The sequence below is a fragment of the Triticum urartu genome, chromosome 2A (genome assembly GCF_056163025.1).
Source record: "Triticum urartu cultivar PI428250 chromosome 2A, HENAU_Tu73, whole genome shotgun sequence".
Taxonomy (NCBI): domain Eukaryota; kingdom Viridiplantae; phylum Streptophyta; class Magnoliopsida; order Poales; family Poaceae; genus Triticum; species Triticum urartu.
The window spans coordinates 99,025,049-99,037,174 of record NC_141874.1 but is presented as its reverse complement, the minus strand read 5'-3'; positions in this window follow the sequence as shown (position 1 = coordinate 99,037,174).

The following is a 12,126-nucleotide window of genomic DNA, read 5'->3' as shown; positions in this document are numbered from 1 at the left end:
CAGTAAAGGCCTCATATCACAAAACCCAACCACTCCCAGTAATAAGTGGCCTGGTAAAATAAACAGACAAGCAACCATCACATCCCTCCGTCTTTTTTGCATTTCATCTCTCTGCATTTACTTTCTCCGGTTCATCTCGCACACTCGATCCCTAGCTACTACTCCTAGGGCCAGTTCTTTTGGCGGCTTCCCCAGCTTTTCCCACAAGACTAGTCACAGTGGAGAGTAATAATAAGGCGCCTCACTCATTTATTTGGGCTTCTAAACTACTACTTCGTCCTGGTTTATTCCTCACCATTGTAATTTGTGCTAAATTTTGACCAAAGATTTAGCTGGTTTATTCCTCACCATTGTAATCCCTCCGTCTAGGTGTGTAAGTCATCTTACGAAAACCAAATAATCCCGAAACACTTAGGCACGGTGCATTAACTTCTACATCGTTTCTTGTTTCTTGACATATCAACCAATAAGAGATAAAGAGTGTGCATGTTTTTAATGACTTGGGATATCAAACACGACATGCAGTGGTTAGTTCATTGCATGCAATACTATTAATTAGCAAATAAACATTAACGTTTCTCGTTTTCTCCTCCTCCTTGGTCACGGTGCACAACCTAAGATGACTTACTCACCTAGACGGATAGAGTAGTGCATGTGACATGCACTAACATTTCGTTAGTTAAATTTATGATCAAAATTTGACATAGATTACAATGGGGACCAATAAACCAGGACGGAGGTAGTAGTTATGGGATTACTAATCTAGAAGCCTAAAAGAACTGACCCCTGGTACTCCTACTGGTAGTAGTACTCAAGTTGGAATTCCAATTGCACGGCACAACTTGTTAGGCAAAAAATTTGATACAAGGTGTAGGAAGCGGTTTGGGAATTTGCATGCCTTTCCAACCAGTGAGATACTCCGTGCAAAGTACGACAGAGAAATAACCACAGAGAAGGAAGCTAAAAGTAAACAATCAAACAAGCATTTTTGCATTTTTTTTGCATTGAATCGTTTCACAAGCTTCACTAGTGCTATTTTTCTACTTTTACAAAAACTGCATCATAATGTTAAAACGTGCATTTGCACGTACTCCCTCCGTCCGGGTTTATTAGGCCTAAAGAAAACTTCTCTTAGACCAAGACACATAGTAATTTGCTCACATTAATTATTCCATTCCACTCCCAATGCACTCTCTCACATGCATGCAGCCAATGAAAAAGCACACATGAAGTGTATTAACTTTTCAGCCATGGCACCAACAACAATAGCTTTTAATACAACCAATGAAATGGTTGCTTGCATGCACCTTTCCAATGCGGGGCCTTATAAAAGGGGACATGCTTGTGATGCTGAGAGGCCTAATAAACTCGGACGGAGGGAGTACATAAGTAATAGTAGTACTACCTCCGTCTAGGTGTATAAGTCTTCCCTCCTTCTTGGTCACGGTGCACAACCAAAGATGACTTATTGATCTGGATGGAGGGAGTAGCACAATCTGCAAGCATATATCGAGAGAGACGTGTAGTGCGATAGTATATAGTAAAGTTTGTGCTATATGCACGTACTTGCAGAATGCGTACGAATACACAAGGTTTCCAAACTTTCCCTTTTACATACCTAATTAAGGATGCTAAAAATTCCTGAACGTTCGGGATTTATCATTTGCGTCCCAAACTAATGAGATCGCCTTACGAAACAAAAATTATACTCCTCCTAAAAGCCACGACGCTCGCAGGAACGCTTGCGGCGCGCCACGAGTGCCCTGGTGCGCGGCCGTTTCCCAGCGCGCCGACACAACACCTCTTCCTCAGCCTCGCAACTCGCCAGGTGCTGATTGGCGGCTTGCCGGCTGGCGAGCGCGATCTCACCGGTGTGGTGATCCGGCGCCAACAGGTACTCCTCCTCGCTGGAAGCGTGCACCCGGTCCACGTACCACCAAGCGTAGATGAGGCGCTTGGGCCCGACTGCACTCAGGGCGTCGGCACGGGCGTCCTCCGCCACCCTCACGGCCCTCACATGAGCCTTCTGCCAAAGAGCCAATTGCCTGACTCTCTCGGACGCGACATAGGCCTCCCAGGCAGCTTGTTCCGCGGTGCGCTTCTCTTACTCGGCCTTCTTCTCCGCCTCTATTTTGGCGCGCTCTGCTGGAGGCAAAGCCTCCCACAAGGCGACATCCATTTCTTTCCAAAGCTCCTCGAAGCTGGGGGGCTCGGCGGGCGGCGCAGCGTTCTCCTTGTAGCGGGGAGCCGACGCGTCCTCCGGCGCGCGTGCTGGCGAGATTGGGAACGCCGACGCGTCTACCTCGACGCATCGCGGCGAGGAGCGGAACACCGACACGTCCTCCTCGACTAGTGGCGGCGAGGAATGGAACGGCGACGCGTCGCGTCGCGGCGAGGAGCGGAACACCGACGCGTCCTCCTCGACTAGTGGCGGCGAGGAACGGAACAACGATGCGTCGCATAGCGGCGAGGAGCGGAACACTGACGCGTCCTCCTCGACTAGTGGCGGCGAGGAACGGAACGGCGACGCATGACCGTCCGCGCGGTGCAGCGAGGGGCTCCTAGGGCTTGGGAGGGGCGATGCCATGGTGGTCGACGTGAGAGGGAGGGGGAGGAGATAGCGATGAACATGAACGTGAGGGGGAGGAGATAGCGATGTTGTGGGAGGCGCATTATTTATAGCGAGCAATGGCACACCTACGTAAGATATGGACTGAGCTGCACTGACTTAACTGCAGGTCCAGTTGCGTCACTGACATGTGGGCCAGACCCCTATTGGGCCCATATGTCAGTGACCCAATGCACCTGCAGTTAAGTAACAGCTACGTGGGCATATTTGTTGGAGTAAATTACGGGGGAGCGAAGGGGTGGAAATATTGTTGGTCACAACGGATTGTACGAGCGTGGGGGAGGAGAGTCATGCATGCAGATTAAATTAACCCCGCTAAAAATGATATTTTAAACGTGGCTACTCGATCTGTGGCAACTGGCGAGCCACCGCGCTACAAGTCGTTCACCTGTGGTCCCGACCATCAACTCCTACGGATCAAATTATCACGCGAGCTGACTATTCATACAAAGGTGCTCCACCATGTACCCGGTACTCGCGAATGCAGCAATCGTGGACCTAGGGTTTTAGGGTTTATTTGTTAACGTCGCCTTTACGTAACACCCATGTGTGCGAGACAATGAGAGGCCGACTGCATGCGTGCGCCTCTTCTCTTCGTATATGTACTCCACCGTTTGTCTGGTGTCCAAGAAATTATAATAACTACTAGCAATGTGCCAATGCGTTGCCACACGATCAAAGTAGGTTAATACAAATTCACCGATTTGATAGAAACAAAAGTCTAGTTTTGAAATATGTATATCACTAAAAATATGTTATGTTTCACTCAAAATATATTCCTTTGGCGGTTTTGATGAGATAAGGGAGGAATGTTGTTGGTTTCAAGATTCGAGAAGTGGTATATGTCTAATTTCTACTCTTACTAGCAAGATGCCCATGCGTTGCACGGAACATCAAGATCTTGTGGGAGAAAAGGATGAACGAGGGAAGGCCTTATCTTCAAATGTGGTGAAGAGTGCGGGTAAATTGCCATATTTTCCTTCCTATCCGTCAGATATAAATTGGACGACCTACATTACAGGATGGCAGGCCCACCATCACCAACTCTATTTTTATCCCTACTCTTATAAAAAGCATTGTCGGTGATGATCGTGTGCCTCCCATCCTATAATATAGGCCGTCCGATCTATATCTGACGGATAGGAAGGAAACTATGGCAATTTTGCAAAAAGATACCCACACCCCTCTCCACATTTGCAAATAAGGCCTTCCCTCGTTCATCTTTTTCCCCCACAAGATAAACTACTCATACAAATGCATCTTGATGTTCCGTGCAACGCATGGGCATATTGCTAGTTGTTGCAAAAAGCCCATGTGTGTTTGAGAGAGAGGGAGAGTGGAGGAGGACGGAGTGCATGTGTGAGAAAGACACAAGGAGTGTGTGTGCGATAGGTATCAGCTTAAAATGAGGCGATAGTGTGTGTGTGCACGATCGAGAGGGCGTGTCTCAAGAAGGGAAGAAAAATCTACATAGATACAAGGAGCAGCAGAGAGACATGTATGCGATGGTGGAAGCACGAGTGTGCTGGTGTATAAACCTATCTAGAGGCTAGCTAGTCGATAAATGTTTGTGAGAGAAATACGAGTCGGGGTGCGAAAGCGAGAGTTTTGTGTGTGTGTGAGAGAGAGAGACGGTAGTCGGGAAGGGGAGTGGAAGCAGGAGTCACTACTAAGAAAAGACCTGCTAATGGCGCACCCGTTTTGCCTACTAATGGCGCATCACTGGTGCGCCATTACTAGCACGCCACTAGTAATTTTTACTAATGGCGCACCACTGGTGCGCCATTAGTATCTGGTATACTAATGGCGCACCAGCAAGTGCGCCATTAGTATATAAAACCAAGCGCCATTAGTGTGCCTCCCAGGGGCCATATTTAACCATGTGCTTTGGCACACTAATGGCGCACTGCGGATAGATGCGCCATTAGTATACTTGGCATACTAATGGCGCACTCTGTCTTGATGCGCCATTAGTATCCTTTGGCATACTAATGGCGCACTCTGTCTTGATGCGCCATTAGTATCCTTTGGCATACTAATGGCGCACCTTGTGGTGATGCGCCATTAGTATGAATATTTGTTTTTTTTTACTTTTCTGATTTTTTCACAGGTTACAAAATATATTATTTGACAGAATATAGACAGTAGCACACAGCAACAGCAGATTCATCGAATACAATAGAAGATTAGTCTCCGAATACAATTCATCATATTAGTCTCCGAATTCAAAAGACCGAACAAAGATAAAACATTACAAGTCTCGAGACCGCGAGTATCGAGTTTGTCTTCACATTACAAGTCGATATCAATCATCTAAACTACCATCACATAGAAGAGAGCTGCGGTCATCACGATGAGCATCATCGCGATCAAACTGGTCTTCATTCGGTTCCTCCAACGCTCCCTCCTCTCTCCCGCTAGATAGCGGGCGTATCTAGATTCGGCCTCCGCCCTAGTGGTGTACCCTTTATAACTGTTACCGCTGAAACAGTGAACCTGTCTCCGACACTCCTCCCAGTCGTCGTAGACTCCGGGAACCTTACCCTTGTACACAACATATGACGGCATCTCTATGCACAAGGATCGGACAATACATACATAAGCAATATATAAGTATGCAACAAAAGGATCGGAAGAGAAAAGCAAGACATTAATAGCACGATTCATGGTCCTACTAATAAATAGCATCGATTACATCTAAGTTGAACGACTGTCCAAACCAAAGAGACATACAATTCATTAAAGTTTAATTACAACATGAGCCAATCAATGTTTCAGAACTACACATCACTACTTTCGACTCGACTCATGGACATGAGCGTGGATGAAGCCGCCGTCTGTCGTGATGGTCATGAAATCGCGGGCGTTGTTAGCCTGCATTTGTAGCATTCCGTCTATCTCAATGTTGGACGGTTGATATCTGAGGAAGAACTGCCCCGAGGTATGAAGGACATCTTGATGGATGATGTCCGCAAACTCCGACTGGATGCGAAAGAATTCTTGTCTGATGTCCGCGTCCTGGATTGCCGACAAGCTCGCAGCCCAATCTTTGAGATTATTTGGTAGCAGAAGGTGATGATGGTCCCTTACGATCGCCCGCATGTGATGGAGGGCGTAGTAGGCATCCTTCTGACCTCCAGGCGGCTGCTTGACGCAGCAGAACGTCATATTGTGGGTGAACACGTGCTTGCCGTACTTATGAACTGCCCTGATGAAGGTGCCTCCAGATTTGGCATAGCCAGGGAGAACATCATCAAGAACTTTCTTGATATTTGTGTAGTCTATCTTGGAGTTACGGTTCGGGTTGAAATACGTGGCCATGGAATATTTCGGGCTTAAGAGGATGAGTGTGCAATGTGTGTCACTGCACAGAACTCGGAATGTTAGAAAAAAAAGAATGATCGAAATCTAAGAAATCATATGTTACGGGGCGGTTAAGGGATGACTTACTCGGGAAAGTAAGCCACAAGGAAGTTATCCTTATCTGGGTTTGCCAGAATGACGTCTTCGAGGTGTGAACTCGCGACTTGGCGGTCCCTAGCGCTGCTCAAGAGCTTGGCACGCATGTAGAAGGGGTCGACGATCACGATGTCCGGGGTCTTGTCTCTAATGATCCGCATCTCCATACTCAGCAAAAACAGCCGAACGAAGGTGTAGTGCAGCGGATGAAGGTTGAACATAGCAAAGATGTCATCAAACCGTAGGACGATCGTACCCCCGATGGCGCCATCCGCAAAGCCCTTGCCCTCTGGCACCTTGGCCACGAAAACCGGGTATGCCACATCATTCTCTCTGAGACGCCGCTTCTCCAAAGAAAGAACACTGTCGTGCAGACTCCGCATAGCACCGGTTGTAGCATTGAGCATATTTGTCGGTAGCATCGCCCTACCCGCCACATGCACCCTCCTCGAGATATCCTTAGGTGAAGGTGGCCTGTCCTGAGCACGGATCGTACTCGGTGCCGGCTAGCTCGCACTGGCGCCCTTTTTAGTCGGCCGTTTCTGGCCCTTCTTCTTGATCTGCTGTAATGGGACCGAGTTCTGCTCACTGACCGCCTTCTTGAGCGTGTTGGGACTGATAATATTTGGCACCTCCGCTATCTGAGGCTCGGTGAAGGTGGCAGCTGGAGGCGTCTCTTGAGAACTGAACGCCAGATGACGCCTGTTGCAATTGGGTTTCTCTGCCGTACCAGCTAGATCGCGGTCGTCTTGTTTGGGTTCTTGAGAAGGAGGCCCGCAGAACTCGTCACCGTACCCATGTTCGGCAAAGTACTTATCAACGTTGGTAAATGTACCATCATCGTTGTCGTTGTCGTCCGGATCCTGTGCCATATGCATGTCCGGATCCTGTGCCATAGGGATGTCCGGCATGTCCGGTAGCGTTGCGGCATTCTTGCCATGGCTTGGCGCCGGCATGACTGGCGGTCTTGTCTGTGGGGTGGTGTCCCCCGCCCCAAACGAATCTGGCTCTTCGGCCAAAGCAGGGGCCAGCTTACGCAGGCGCTGAGGGTCATCTCATCTTCTTCGTCGGCCCCAGCGGATCGAATCGGAGGTAACAGCTCGTCGCAGCCTGGCAGCACCCGAACCACTTCAACCCTATACATTGTGGGTGGCATTGGATTACCGTGGAACACGGGGTTGCCCGGTTGAACGATTCTGCCCTTGGCGACATCGACCAACTCGCGGCCCACGAGTGCAGGAGAGTGCAAGGAACATCGGCCGCACCCTGCGAAAACATGTAGGGCGTCAGGGATGCCCAATCAAAGGCAAGGAGATGAAGTCCTCGGCCGAGAGGCTTAGTTACCGTGATGCCGTCGAGCTCGGCTAATGTCGAGGCACCGCCAACGGCGGGCGTGCAACTGACGGAGGGGCCGCTTGCTGGCGAGGGGCCGGCCGGCATACACCCGGGTGCATTAAGCTCCAATGCCGGCGTCGGAGACACCAATACCGCCGCCGCCGGAGACACCAATGGCACCGCCGCCGTAGACACCAATACCGCCGCCGTCGGAGACACCAATGGCGCCGCCTGCGTGTTGTGCGAGTTGCTGGCCGTGAAGCTGGGAATCGGGGGCGGCCCCTGTTGGCCACCCGCAATCCACGTCGTTATCCCATGAATCAAGGTAGGCATAATGCCGGTGAGCGTCGATCCCAGTTGTTGTTGCACTTGCTCTTGGACCATCTCCGAAATCCGCGCCACTTGCGCCTTGAGTGCTTCAATCTCGCGCGACTGGCTTTCCGAGCTGGTCTTTTTCTCCTTTCGCCCACCAACAGTATAGTATGACGACCATTTTGTGGACAAGCCTTTGCCGGCCACACGACCAGCTGACGTTGGCTTACTGAGCTTATCCTTGTTTTTCATTACGTTCAACGCCCTATTCAAAGGGGTGTCGAAAGGGGAGCTCTGAGACGACCCCGTGCTACTACTTTCTTTGTCCTGCAGAAGGAACGTGAACCATTTAGAAATATTGGGGATTAATTAGAATGCAACCATATGGAGCTAATTATGCGGGGGTGTATTCCTTACCAGAACAAGCTCAAGCTCCTTGGTCTTCGGATCCGTGGTAAGCTCCTTTGTTACCGGGTCCTCCTTGTACCGGGCCCTGAGAAAGTTCCTGGTCTGCTTGTCACTGTATTTCTCGAAGCGGGGCGGTAGGCCTTGCTCGGCACGCTCCGCGTCCTCCTTGTCCCATACAGGCTCCGCCACTCTGTAACCGCTGGGACCGAGTTGGTGGACCCCTATGTTCAACTGCCGCATTTCTTTCCCCCACTTACTTGATTCGGAGGTTGCGGGGCTCTCGCACTTGATCTTGAACTCCTTGTAGTCATCTTCGCTCATCAAAGGATATTTCGCCTTGATCTTCTCATAACTATCACCTTTGTCAATCATTGCCTTCACCGTGCTTTTCCAAGTAGATAGGGCCGTGCTCATCGTCGTGAGGGCGGCACCGTTCACTTTATTACCCGAGAGGCGTGTGTTTGCGAACTCAGCGGGGAACTTGTATCGTTCGTGCAGCTTCGTGAAGAGGAGGTTGCGCAAATTCCCTCGGTCCTTATGCCTTAGGTTCTCGGTGTTGATCGAGGCGGTGCTCCGGAGAATGCACCCGAGCTAAATCGAGTACCCCTTCACTACGTGTTTGGGTGCCGTCGGATGCCTGTCGGAGTTCACTTCAGTAAATTCCTCCCTGACGGTGCCGAGCACGTTCGGACGCCGGTCCTTCCGTTGCCTCTTCGGTTGGCTGCCATCTGTGCGTGCACCGCCATCATCAGTGGTGGCATCCGCGGCGCCATCATCAGTGGTGTCATCCTCGACGCCACTAGGGGTTGTGTAGTCAGGATCGGTGTCTTCCGCGGCGTCCTCATAGCGGTGAGGTTCTTCCTCCAACTCTTGGGACAGCTCCCAGAATTGCTTGCCGCCCGAACCGCCGGCCTCATCGTTGTGGGCCATGTTTCGCTCTAAATAGGAAAAAAGTTTGGTCAAAAAGTTGGTTATTGTCAAGTAACAAGATCATGGTCTCATCATTTAGGGTTTGTCGACACCGAGGCATCCTAAAAGCTAAGCTTTTATCATTTAGGGTTTGTCGACGCCGAGGCACCCTAAAAGCCTAAGCGTACATCATTTAGGTTCTCATCGACACCGATGCACCCTAAAAGCCAAGGTTTCATCATTTAGGGTTTGTCGACGCTGAGGCACCCTAAATGCTAAGTTTTCATCATTTAGGGTTTGTCGACGCCGAGACACCCTAAAAGCCTAAGCGTACATCATTTAGGTTCTCATCGACACCGAGGCATCCGAGGCAGCCAAGTTAAGTTTTCATCATTTAGGGTTTATCGATGCCGAGGCACCCTAGGTTGGGCTTAATCACTTGGCACTAATCACTTGGCTCTATTGCCACCTATGTTGGGTTTATCATCTAGGGTTTATCAATGCTAAGGAGAATTCTAAGTTGGGCCTAATAACTTGGCTCTATTGCCACCTATGGTTTAATGCAGCAAGAATGGCAGGGTAGTTGATCCTACTTAACTAAGTACTAAGATACCCCGGCCCATGCATTAGTCGCAAGTACCCCATATGTCCTATTTTTAGCAAAGTCATGCTAAAATTCACGGAAAATTTTAGCATGACCTTTGCTGAAAATAGGACATATGGAGTACCCGAATTTGCCGGAACGGAAGTTAATCGACATTCCGGCAAACTCAAGGGCAACTCGGGGTACCTGCAAATTCATCACGACACAATGGTCGGAGACAAAACCCAGCAAACTAGCAAGATGATCATCATCTTTGCAAGACAGTAGCTCAAGTTTTTGACAATAGCCTCTGAAGAAAACAGCATTGGAACATTCAAGTTCACAGGATAAAAAAATCATCCACATTCACCAACCCACATGATGTTAAAACCCACATGAGCTGTAAACAGACTTAAAAAACCCACATGATGTTATAACTGTATACACTGAACATGATGATACCAAATGGGAAGGAAAATTGTATCACTCTAGATTAGCGTAGCCACTATCTAACAAAACCAGAATGTTAAAAAAATTACACCATGATGATACCAAATTCTTGTAGCAGTATAATGAGTTCACAGGATAAAAAAATCATCCACATTCACCAACCCAAACTGGTGGAGATACAACAAACCAGAACCTCCCAGGTTTCTGCTATTTTATTTTTCCCACTATATATGTTTTTTGATTCATGTCATGGTACTTGCTATCAAACCAAGTATTTTATTTCTACATAATCTGGGAAGTTTCCTTCTTACTGTCTCACTATCTTACTGTCTCACTACAAAAAACTAGTATGCTTAGTTGAGACTAGTATGCTTAGTTGCATTATGACAGGCAAAAACTACAAATATTTGTGTTTTTAGTTGAGCAATGCAGCGACAGTGTGATAGGCAAGTTTCAGCTGGCAAAGTGTCACGATTCAGACAACAGAGCAGCTAAGCATAGCAAGTGGATAGTTTAGTCAGTATACTAGTACTCTTTAGAAAGCATGAGACATATATTACCTGGAGGAGACTTCGTCGGAGAGTTGCCTGTGAATTGAAAATACAACGAGATCAGCAAAGGACAGTAAGATATATACTGAAATTATCATAACAAAATGCCAGCTACTGCCATGGTCAAAGAATAGATTATGATAGCTGGACAAGTACAGGTCAAACTAGATAATTTTCAGAACTGGTTTAACCACCGCAGGATAAAACAATGCATCCAAGACTGGGCTTAGACTAATATCCTCATAGCATAATCTGACATCAAGCAAATAATATAAGAACAGTGAAAATGTATGTTCACTGCAAATGAATATGGACCAAGTGTTCACATTCTTGGAGTAACAAATATTCATCTACTCATTTGTAGATACCTAGGAGTAACAAGACTGCACTTGCCAATAATGTTTTATTTATGCTTCCCAAGGACCAACTCCTAAACTGAACACAAAAAACTGTGTGCACATCTGCAAGTTGTAGTGCAACACTAAAAAAACTATCAAACTAACAGATCCATTAATCAATTATGGACTTCTTACATGTTACATCTATCATTATGGACTTCTTACATGTTTCATATTGTTGCATGAATCCAAATTCACTGGAATATTGTTGCATGAAGCAAAAGAGGCCCTGGGCATCCATCCAACACAGCTAAACAAAGAAAATGCAGTTCCATGCTTTCACAATACAATTCTCTTCAGATTTCTTATTAAGGGACAACAAGATACTTGTCACTGAAATTTTCTTCAGATTTCACAGTACTGAATTTCAATGGGAAAAATTCTTAGTACAGTTCAATCTCAGGGAATCAAATATGGGTCATGCAGTTCCACTATCTGCATAAAGAACCATCGGTGGCGCTCCACTAAGAACCATGCTGCCGGCTGGTGCCGAGGATATGGGGATTGCCGGTGGGAGGAGATGGGATTGGGGTAGGGTCGCCTCACTCACCTGCTGGCTAGCGCGCCGGCGTCGGGGAGAGGTGGGCGGGTTCGGGTGGCGTGAGCAAGGAGGTTGGTCGGTGCGGCGGTCCTCGATCTACGGTGGCGGTCCTCCTCGATCTGCGGCGGCGGTCCTCCTGGCCCGAGAGTCACTTGGCAGCAGCAGCTTCCCAGCCCGTCGGGGCACTCCTCCCTGGTCCGGACTGGCCACGCTGCTCGGGGACGGCGAAGGAGGCGAGGCGGGCGGCGAGGGGGACGGCGAACACGGGGGGCAGCAGGTGAGATCGATGAGGCAGGGGAGAGATTAGAGAGATTGGGGATTTAGTGTGGGGGAAGCTTTCTAATGGCGTACCACCCCCTCGTGCGCCATAAGTACGACTATTCTAATGGCGCACCACCCCTCGGTGCGCCATTAGAATTTTGTTTTAATCTAGCCCACTAGCCATATCTACAGCCTAACCCTATCTACAACAGAACCCACCCACTAGCCCGACTGGTCAGCACGCAGCACACACACCAGGAGGTCCTGGGTTTGATTCCCAGGCTCCCCAA